This window comes from Lagopus muta, chromosome 28, assembly GCF_023343835.1.
Source record: "Lagopus muta isolate bLagMut1 chromosome 28, bLagMut1 primary, whole genome shotgun sequence".
Classification (NCBI taxonomy): domain Eukaryota; kingdom Metazoa; phylum Chordata; class Aves; order Galliformes; family Phasianidae; genus Lagopus; species Lagopus muta.
Genome location: NC_064460.1, coordinates 333,277 through 343,155, shown reverse-complemented (window position 1 = coordinate 343,155; position 9,879 = coordinate 333,277).

Below are 9,879 nucleotides of genomic sequence, written 5' to 3'. Positions count from 1 at the left end.
TTGGGGAGCCCCAGTTCCTCAGCGGTTTTTGAGGAGATTCTGGTGCCCACCGGGATCTCCTCATTTCTCCCACCACAGCTTAAGTTGCTACGAGGGAAGCGGAACTCCGAATCCCATCCCCCCGTGGTGCTGGAGCTCCCAGATCCTGTGGTTGTGGATCTTCCTATCAAGGTGAGTGACACTGGGGGACCCCTGTATCCTGCAGGCTGCTGGGCTGTGGTGGGACCCCAAATCTCTCTGGACTGGGAGGTGTGGAGGAGATCAAAAAGGATCCAAGAAGAACAGCGCCGTCCCTGTAAGGTGCAAGTGGTCGTCGTGGTACCATAAGGACCCATAAGGTCACCCAAAGAACACAAAGGGTTCTGGTGCCATACAGACCGAACAAAGTGACCGTAAGGTCACCACCTGCTCTTTGATTTTCAGGATGAAACAGTGGTGTGAACCCTGTGCTGGCCCCACTGTGTTCCATAAGGACTTGATCATCCCTGCATGTCTCCATCAGATCTTCAAAACAACACAGCCCATTTTCCCATTAAAAAAACACCAATAAACAACCCCAGCAAAGCTCCTGTGTCTGTGTGTCCCTCTATTCTTGCATCCATCAGTCCCTTTGTCCCTTTGTCCATGTGTGCCCCATTATTCCTGCAGTAACTCCATTATTCCACGATTCTGTAATATCCAGTGGGTTGAACACGGTACTGAAGTCAAAGACATGGCACTGAGTGACACTGGGGGGGACAGCCCACCAGAGATAGCACTCAGTGTCCTCTGCAGCCCTCAGTACAATTTCTGACTCTTTCTGGTGCCGTTTAGATGCATTCAGTCCCTCCTGCATTCAGTCTCCCTATGGGGCAGCTGCAGCCCCTGCCCTCTGCTTCCCTCTCCCTCTATCTCTTCTTCCCTCCATCCCTCCCTCCATTCTTCCTTCAATTCCTCCTCACTTGGCCTTGCCTTCTACCCGCCCTCCAAGCCAGTGGCAGGGCACCCAGTCCATTTAAATTGAAGTCATAATAGGGTGCTGTAGTCCTGGTGCTTTACAACCCTAAAAAAGCTTTTTCATTTTCCCCTTAATGTAGTCCACCACAATCTTTCTCTCTTGCAATTAGCGATCCTTTTAAAGGCTGTGATCTGGCGAGGTCAGCCAAAATTTCCTGGTGTATCCATTGTTTCACACATACAGAAAAGGGGACCTTTTACTAAGCCAAGCTTATGCAAAAAATAAAGAAGTGTTTTTTGAGGTTGCTTACATTCATTTTCTTCCCAAATAATTCTAATATAGTTAGCTTTTTATTTCCTTCAATCCTTCCTACAATATGGCAATCAGCGCTGAAGGAGAAAAAAACATATTTGAAAGAAACAGAGAAAGACAAGCTCATTGTCACTGATGAATCGTTTTGCTGTTCTTGCATTCTGCCTTTTCTATAAACTCTCTGTACTATTAGCTTTTTGGATCAAAGCCATTTTCTCTACACATAGAGTTATACAAATGATATTGCAGAGCCTTTGGTTCCTCAGCACTGGCCTTTGTGAAGGGATAAATGGCTTTTGCCCTGTTGTAAAAAGGAACTACTAATACCAACATGCATTTCTTGTTTTGAGCTCCAACACGACCTCAGTCGTGGACTGAGGTCTTGCAAAGTCAATCTGCAGTCATTCCCATGGGCCTTCAGCACATTGTTGCTGGCCTGAGGCTTTTACTCCAGCATAATCAACATTGGTCATGGCACAAGCATGACAGTTTTACATCAGCAATCCACTGTCTTCCTCATGTTATGTCACAAATCAATGTCCTTCGCTCTGCTAAGACCGTTTGTTTTTGCTCATGGATTAAATGGATTAGGCAGCTTTTAGTAAACTGAGGCACAGTCCAGTAATGTTTGCCTTCTGCCACTATAGCACAATAAATTTTATTTTCCCTCACTCAGAGGATGGATCTTTTCACACTGTTCCCCTTAACTTCCCTGAAGCTGAAAAGAGACGTTCTGCCAAAACAATGGATTCTACCACAGTATGACCTGCACTCAACTCTTTCAGTCTGAGTTTGCCACAGATAATCCAGGATGTTTCATGGCTATCTGGATATCTACTAAGAATCAGAAAGTTTCTTGGATTCCCAGTGGTCACTTCAGCTGTGGATCATCCCCAAGGATCCACTGTTTTGTTGTGGGGGAGAGGATTTAGTGTGCTGGGCTGGGCTGCAGCTACAGGGACAAAGACAACTGCTAGCAATTTAGATCCCTTGGGGTTCTTCTTCCAGGCTCCATCTGCAGTTCCCAAGGGGCCCTGGTCTCCTGCAGGTTCTCTCTGACAGCTGTTAGTCCCAGGCAGGTACCTCAGGAACACCAAGGCCTCTTGAGATGGCACTGGCTGCTCGTGTTCACACAGTGGAGCTCCGTTTGAAAACCTGAAGTCATCTTCAGTGTTTTTCAAACACTCAGCACCTCCTCATCAGCTGCCCTGGTTCAATCCTGTCAGTAAAACACCCACACAATAAGTGGAATTTCTATCACAAGAAAATGTGACCTTTCAGGATGGGTATTCACTGTATGGAAAGAAACACCAATCTTTCACTGTTCTTGCATTGACAACACTCTCTCATTCTGTGCATGTAACTGCCCTCATTTTACAGGTATTTCCACCTGTCCTGATTAGGCTGACATGTTGGAAGGCACCTTTCCAGCTGCCTGTCTCAACCTTTGTACTGTCTATTGTTATCCCAATTTCCTCTCCCCTTAATCTCTGATCATTTATAGCCCTTTTAATCAGTGCAGTTCTTGCTTTGACTTTCAGGGAGTTAACATTTGTCTGTCCTTAGCAGTTTGTCTCGCCATGTCCTTAGCCAGCTTACTGCTTAATTAATATGCCTTTCTTATTAATATTTATCATTTCCTATCTATGTATGTAAAATATTTCCTGTACAGTTATCTGTTGGGAAGGTGAACTTCACTGCAGGCATACAGCTGAGGAGTACGTTCTGTTTCTTCTATTTCTTGGTTACCTGGTTATGCTTTACTGTTCTTTGTTTAAAGATAGGAAAAACCCTTCTGCATCCATGTTCTCTGAGGAGAGCAGGTGGCAGCTGCTACAAAGGATCTCAAACATTCAGTGCAGACTTGAGTAGATAAGTTTGATGTAAGGAAAAGCGATGCAAGCGCCAGGTGGCATTAAGCAGACAGAGCTGGGCAGTCACATCGTCCATGCGGTGTCGGATGTTGAGCAACTGCTTTTCCTGCCTATGCATATCTTCTTAAGGGACACCCTGGTCCACATCAATTGGAGAATGATGCTCCAGAGCCAATTATAGAACAGCTCACAGTAACTTTCTGCACTTTAGAAAGATTCACAGTATATACAATGCTACTCCTGTGAATGTAAGGTACCGAGAGGAGAATCAAGGAATCATTAAGGTTGGAAAAACCGCTAAGCTTATCCGGTCTAACCATCCACTACCACCAACATTGCCCAACAAACCCTGTCCTGAAGTACCACCGCCACCCTTTCCTTACGCACCTCCAAAGACTCCACCCTGGGCAGCCTGTGCCAATGCCTCGCCACCTTTCTGAGGAGAAACTTTTCTTAATATCCAATCTGAACCTCCCACGTTGCAATGTGAGGCCATTCCCTGTAGTTCTATTGCTATTTACCTGGGAGAAGAGATCCCATCTCACTATAAAATCCCTCCAAGTAGCTGGAGGGAGCGAGAAGGTCGCCCCTGAGTCTCCTCTTCTCCAGACTGATCCATCCCAGCTCCCTCACCCACTCCCCGTAAGTCTTGTGCTCCAGACCCCCTTTGTTGCCCCTCTCTGGATACACTCCAGGGCCTCCACGTCTTCTTGTAGGAGCGGCTGGGCTGCAGCTACAGGGACAAAGACAACTGCTAGCAATTTAGATCCCCTGGGGCCACTGGCAAATCATAGGGACGATCACATCCCCGCTCCTGACTGCCCTGTTTCAGGCTGCCATTGGGCTCCTTGGCCACCGGAGGGCACTGCCGGCTGTCACCGGCACCCCCAGGCCCTTTTCCTCCGTGCAGCTTTACAGCCGTTCTGCTCCGAGCCTGTAGTAACGACGCCTGGGGTTTCTGTAGCCGAAAAGCAGCACTCGGCTCTTGTTAAAGCTCACGCAGTTGCAGTCAGCCCAGTGATTCAGCCTATGTCTGTGGGATGCTTCCTTCTAACTTGGTGTCATCTGTACCCTGAGAATAACTGGCCTGACTATTAAAGACAGACGTAGAAAAGGCATTGAGAACTTCAGACTTCTCCTCATCCTTCCCCCCTGCACTGTGGGTGGGATCCATCCTGTGTGATCACTGCCAGCCACATGCACTTGTGTTAGGGTGCCTTGGCATGTTTGTACAGATATTTATTTGGGTCCTAAATTGACCAACTGAACCGAGTTAGATTCAGAGAATCATAGCCTGGTTTAGGTTGGAGGGATATTAAAGATCATTCCGCCATGGGAAGGGCTGTCACGCAGTAAATCAGGTTGCCCAGAGCCACATCCACCCTGGCCCTGAATGCCTCAAAAGATGGGGCAATCCAAAACCTTTCTGGGGAACCTGTTCCTGTGCCTGATAGCCCCCATAGTGAAGAATTTATTTGGTCACCAACAAAGACATTAAAAACAGCAGTCCCAAGATGGAACCCTGAGGGATACCACTTATCGTTAGCCTTCACCTGGACACAGAGCTGCTGACCACAGCCCTCAGGCTGCAATCATACAACCAGCTACTTATCCACTTTTCAAATCCACGTATCTCCAAATTAGAGATAAGGATGCGGAGTGAGACCATATCAAAGCCTTGCACAAGTCCAGGTAGGTGACTTCAGTCAGCTCTCCATTGACTACCAGTGCTTTCATTTCATCGTGGAAAGCCACCAGATTGGTCAGGCACGATCTGCACTTGGTGAATCCATGCCTAGGATCTTCTCCTTGTCTTGCATGCGCTTCAAGATAGCCCCCAGGAGGATATTTTCCATGGTATTCCCAGGCACAGAGGTGATCTCAGAGGCCTGTAGTTTACTGGGTCTTTGTTTACCCTTCTTAAAAATGGGATTCTTTTTTCCCTTTTCCCAGCCACTGAGGACTTCACCTGACAGCCATAACATTTCAGTTATGATGGAGGCTGTCTTGACTGCTACATCATGGGAAGACCTTATAGCCTAGTACACGTTCAGTCTCATCAGCTCAGATTTGTTCTTTGCTTACAGTTGGAGGATTTTGTGCCCTCAACACCCTCACTTAGAAGTTAAGGGACTGAAGAGAGATGGGAAGCATGGCTGCCAGTGGAGGCCAAGGCAAAGAACTTGTGGAGTACCACAACCTCCTCAGTATCTGCTGTTTCCAGTTCTCCCTTCTCATTATCAGAGGACATACACTCTACATGGACTTCCTCTTCTGATTAGTATACCTTTGGAACCAGGATAGGCAAAGTAAGGATGCTGCACATTAGGAAAGATCTGTTCTTAGAAATTCAATTCAGATTTCTTTATTGCTAAGTGATCTAATGCGTACAATTATGAAAAACAGAAAGAGAGGAACTCAGCTCTGCCAGTGACACAGCACAGCTCTGGGCGACGTGCTGAGCTCCCTGCTGCAGTTAAACCACTGCACTGAAGTTCTCTCTGTCCCTGGGATTCAAATGCAAGGAGAAATGCAGTGTGCATGTGCACAGAACAGAACTGGAGATAAAAGGAAATCCTCAACAGAAACGTTGGGAAGGGTTTGAACAACAAAGAAACCCCAGTGCTATAGTTCAGAGGGTAGCACAAGCCTCAAAACAAGTGAGCAACCAAGCCAAGCACTAGCTGAACATAAGGTAATCTTACAAGGGCCGCTAGAGGTCCATCTTGCCTGCTGGATCCTCTAAGGAAAATAGGGGCCTGGCAGGGAGCAGCGAGGGAAATGGGAATTCCCTACTTGGAGGCTTTACAAACTCAAAAGCAGGAAGGAGGCAGGAAATATTACAAAGCATACAGGAGTCCATGCATGCAGAGGATTGCATGCATGAGCATGCATGGTCATGAGCAAGGTCATCCTGTGTCTCGCATGGCCTCGAGGGAGGAGGAGAAATGCAGCTCCAGCTGTGCTGTACTAGAAAGCCAAAAAGTCAGCAGAGCACGCTGACCTCCACTGCTCACTTCCTCGTTTCTCAGCTCCGACCCCTTCCTGTGTCCCTCGGTGCCCAGCCTGGGCTACAACACGCCTGGGAACTACTGCTCCCTTCGCTGCATCTCCTCTGGCCCAGCAAACCTGTTGTGCTGGGCAGGAGATGGAGCCGGGACCAGGATCCCACCTGGGGTAAAGCAGTGCTGGCTCTGAACTACCTTTTGCTGTTCCCCTCTCCCCTCCTGGTGCTGCAGGCAGGGGCAGAAAAGCATTCTTGAGCATGGAGGCAGTCTCACAAAGCATCAGAGAATGGGTTAGAGCTTCTCTGCATGAGCAATGGAGGACACTTACCTTGGGCATGGATCTGCTTCCATCTCTGTTGCAGGCAGCCTGGCTTCTTGGAGTCGCGTAGAGCAGAGGATGCAAAGTGTTCTCGACCCAGACCCGGCTGCAGGATGGCCCTGGTGCATCTCCTGCTGCCACAGTGCTGCCTAGATGGCTTCCAGCCAGGCTCTCTTCACAGGATTCCCCTCCTGGGTCTGCTGTTCGATGGGGATCAGTGAGTTCCTCCACAGCCTTTCTCCACCCGGAGCATCCTTGAAGAGCCCAGACTCCCAGTCTGTTTCCCTAGCAGGGCACCTCCTTGCCCAGAGCTCAGTTTAAACCCAGTGCTTAACCCCTCTGTTCCTCAGCAGGGGTCGGGTTGTGCCTGATGTGCTGAAGCACATCGTTGATAGGTTGCTTTCTTTTGGTTGTGTAACAGTTATAGAGAATAGTGCGCAGAATCCAGGTGCCAGCCCATCAGCACAAGGTGGCCTCTGATTATGTGGTCAGATCTCCACTCAAATGTGTGTTTTCTCACGCTAATTAAGCTAATTAAAGTTTCTCTAGAGCATCTTTGCTTCCTTTTGTGGTGACAACTGCACGTACTTGTGGTCAGACAAAGCAGCGCTCCTGGTCAGAAAAATTAGTGCTGTTTCACAGAATCACAGAATTGTAGGGGTTGGAAGGGACCTCCAGAGATCATCTCCAACCCCCTGCCAAAGCAGTTCCCTACAGCAGGTCGCACAGGTCGGCATCCATGCAGGTCTTAAACATCTCCAGAGAAGGAGACTCCACCACCTTCCTGGGCAGCCTGTTCCAGTGCTCCGTCACCTCACTGTAAAGAAGTTCTTGTGCACGTTTGTGCGGAACTTCCTATGCTGCAGTTTCCAGCCGTTTCCCCTTGTCCTGTCTCCACTCACCACTGAAAAGAGTCTGGCCTCACCATTCTGCCCCCACACCTTAGATACTGATAGACCTGGATCAGGTCCCCTCTCAGTCTTCTTTTCTCCAGGCTGAACAGACCCAGTTCACTCAGCCTTTCCTCATAGCAGAGATGCTCCAGGCCCCTCACCATCTTTGTGGCCCTCCGCTGGACTCTTTCCAAGAGATCCCTGTCTGTTTTGTACTGGGGAGCCCAGAACTGGACGCAGTACTCCAGATGAGGCCTCACCAGGGCAGAGCAGAGGGGGAGGATCACCTCCCTCGACCTGCTGGCCATGCTCTTTTTAATGCACCCCAGGATGCCATTGGCCCTCTTGGCCACAAGGGCACACTGCTGGCTCACGGCCGACCTGTCATCCACCAGGACACCCAGGTCCCTCTCCGCAGAGCTCCCCTCCAGCAGCTCATCCCCCAACCTGTAGTGGTGCATGCAATTATTCCTCCCCAGATGCAAGACTCTACACTTGCTTCTGTGAAACCTCATCTGGTTTCTTACTGCCCAGCTCTCAGCCTGTCCAGGTCTCGCTGAATGGCAGCACAGCCTTCAGGCTGTCAGCCAATCCTCCCAACTTCGTATAATCAGCAAACTTGCTGAGGGTGGCCACTATCCTCTCATCAAGGTCATTGATGAAGATGTTGAACAAGACTGGAGCCAGCACCAACCCCTGAGGAACACCGCTGCTCACAGGCCTCCAACCAGACTCTGCACCACCAACAACGACCCTCTGTGCTCTGCCAGTCAGCCAGTTCTCAACCCACCTCACTGTCCACTCATCTATCCCACACTTCCTCAGCTTTGTTATAAGGACGTCATGGGGGACAGTATCAAACACCTTGCTGAAATCAAGGTAGACTACATCCACTGCTCTCCCCCCATCCACCCAGCCAGAGACAACATCATAGAAGGCTACCAGGTTGGTCAAGCATGACCTCCTCCTGGTGAACCCGTGCTGACTACTCCTGATAACCTGATAATGTATCTGATTTCTGATAATAATGTTTAATACATTCTTGGCCAGACTCCTACAAATGTTCTCATGTCAGTCCCACTCGAGGCTAATTAAGTGCCCCTACAACCACAACTCCACGTTATAATCGACGACATAAGCCAGCCTCTCTGCTTTGGTTGTTTAAAAAAAGAGTTTTGACTGCTGAGTGGGTTCCACTCTGTCTCTGACTTACTGATTTCCACTGGATTACTTGCACTGCTTTGCTCAGGAGCTGCTTTCACAAGGGTTTGATTCCTTTCACTTTTACTGCCGCGTGAAGCAGGACAGCATACAATCCTGACTCGTACCTGGTGGAATGGTCAGGATAGATGCACGGGACGTGTGGAATGGGTAACTGTTCTGTAGACTTGGTTTTGTGAAACTGATGCATCAGTCCGGCTCAGCAAAAGTGGTATCAATTCTTAGGGAGTTCTCAAGGTGCTCATCGGAGCTTTTGGGTGAAATGTTACACTTCCTGTGCTTCACCCCGAAAATATTTGTTCCCAAATGTATTTACTGCCACAAAGCAGTGTTATGACTGAGATAAAAGAAGAAAGGATAAAATGTCCTTGCAAAATAAGATCTGAGAAGAAAAACTAGTTAAACAGACTTATGTTGCAGATATATGGCAGGAGATGCTAGCTGAGCACCTGCTTGGAAATCTTGTTTGCTGGGCAGAACAAAGAGGGAGGGACTTTATGGGATACAAAGGTCGATCCAGTTGGGCAAAACAGCAAACACTGAACCCATATTATCAAGGATGTATGAACAAAGGAAAGAAAGCGGGGTACCTACCAGGGGGTGGCTGATGGGCGCATTGAGATGAGTGTGAACTGAACTCTGAGAACCTCAGCCAAAAGGAAATGGGGGAAGGTCTGCGTAGTGCTGAGGAACAGGGATAACAGAGTGGCAGAGAGCCCCCACAGCACTGTGCCCCAGAGGACTGTTCCTTTATTCATATAAACACACCAGAAGGCTGTGCTACCATTCAGCAAGACCTGGACAGACTGGAGAGCTGAGCAGCAAGAAACCAGATGAGGTTTAACAAAAGTAACTGTAGAGTGTTGTACCTGGGAAGGAATAGCTGTAAGTATCAGTACAGGTTGGGGAATGACGTGCTGGATAAGAGCTCTGCAGAGAAGGTCCTGGTGTTCTGGTGGTCAACAGGTTGACCATGAGCCAGGAGTGTGCCCTGGTGGCCAAGAAGGCCAGTGGGATTCTGGGGTGCATTAAAAGGAGTGTGGCCAGCAGGACAAGGGATGTGACCCGCCCCCTCTGCTCTGCCCTGACCTGGAGCACTGCATCCAGTTCTGGGCTCCCCAGTACAAAACAGACAGGGATCTCCTAGAGTCCAGCAGGCCACAAAGATGATAAAGGGCCTGGAGCATCTCCCCTACGAGGAAAAGCTGGGTGACCTGGGTCTGTTCAGCCTTGAGAAAAGAAGACTCAGAGGTGATCTGATTCACATTTACAATATCGTAAGTGTGGGAGGCAAAGGGACGTGACCAACCTTGTG